Below are 1,984 nucleotides of genomic sequence, written 5' to 3'. Positions count from 1 at the left end.
CTCGAGTTTTGCCGTCCACCGTTTCCCACGTGGAAGCAGAAAGCTGGTTGAGACGTAAATGAGCGTCGCTGGAATAAAAATCATATGGGGCGGGTACTGTAAAGCATGATCACAATATACTCTTCGTAATATATCACGTATTTTTTAATATTTTTTTTAAAAATATATTTAAAAATTAAAAAAAAAATTATTAACGAAAGTATCAATTCTATAATTAAAATATTATCTTTCTTTCTCATTTTCAGTACATAACAATACATACTATATAACGATTTAATATATATTAAATATATAATCAGGTGATACATACTATAAATTTTTTTGATACACACCCAGCAATGATCTAATATCTACTTATAGCTAAATTGATACATAGTTTACCGAATTTAGTTTCACTAATATAGAGTATACGACTAATTAATACACACCTAGCAAAATATTCATTTAACATCCTAATACACATCTTTAGATAAAACGACACATGGTTTTCAAAACATAGCATTAATCAATATACAGCACATCAACAAATGATACACATTAGATAGCTTATTTATATATACTGAAAGATTTTTTGATACACACCTAGTAAAGATCTAATACATATCTATAAATAAATTGATGCATAGTTTATCGAACTTAGTATTCACTAATACACAATATGTAATCAGTTGATACATACCTAGCAAAATATTCATCCGACGTTCAAATACACACATCTAGATGAAACGATACACAGTTTCTGCAAATTTTTAGATGCAAAGATCTTAGAAAAGTAAAGAGATTTAGAAAAAAAGAAAGGACCTCGAGGTGTATATTGGGTTATTACTAGATGTATATTAAAAAAGCTTACAGTATATATCAATAAGCTATCTAATATGTATCATTTACTTATATACTATGTACTGATAAATACTATATTTTGGAAATAATATATCACTTTATCTAAATATGTGTATTGAGATGTTGAATAAATAGTTTACTAGATGTGCATCAATTAGTCATATACTATGTACTGATGAATACTAATTTCGATAAACTATATATCAATTTAGCTGTAGGTGTGTATTGGATCGTTATTGGGTATGTATCAAAAAAGTTTATAATATGTATCACCTAGTTATATATTTAGTATGTATCATATGGTCATATAGTATATATTATTATGTGCTAAAAATAAAAAAAAATATTTTAATCACAAGACTAATAACTCCGTCAGTAGAAAAAGTCTTTGACTTTTAGACTTATATTTTAAGATTAGTGTTAAAAGATATATGATACATTACAAAGTCTGTTTATATAATTTTTTTATAGTGCCCACCCCATATGATTTTTGTTTGCATCATAGAGCGGGCACCTCGTGAGAGACAAGAATGTAATAATAGGCATTCATTGTTTCAATGTCACAGATTCGATAGACCCTGATCTATAAATCCACTTCATACTTGCCTTGGGCCAGATGGGGGGAGCAAAATTTAGAACAGGATCGAGTGGGGCAGATAGAATTAGACAGAGCATGTTGAATAGATGAGGTCAGATGAAGCTGCATCAAATTAATTTTTTTATATAATTTTTTTATTTGAAAGAAAATTTTGTGAAGGATTATATGTAGTAGAATCATGTTCGAGATAGATTTTACTATTATGTGTACTATTCTAGATCCTCTACGAATTGGATAAAATCTATTTCATTTAGATTAGATCAGGTTAGATACCCAACAAAATGGAGTCAATTGTCACCTTTAAGGGGTGTTTGGTTGGGGGAAGTGAGGTTCTAGAATCGAAATCGGAATGGATGACTCCCATTCCATCGTTTGGTTGAGAGGAGTCCCATTTTGATTTCGATTCCGGGATGAAATGAGAATGGATCAATCTTTATAGAACTCAATCTCTACTCTCATTTATGGATTCAGTTTTTCATTCTAATTTTGATTTCGATTCCGATTCCGATCACGAACCAAATATTTTGGACGATTTGACCATTTCGA

This window comes from Elaeis guineensis, chromosome 11 (assembly GCF_000442705.2).
Source record: "Elaeis guineensis isolate ETL-2024a chromosome 11, EG11, whole genome shotgun sequence".
NCBI lineage: Eukaryota > Viridiplantae > Streptophyta > Magnoliopsida > Arecales > Arecaceae > Elaeis > Elaeis guineensis.
Note: the sequence above shows the minus strand (reverse complement) of the source record.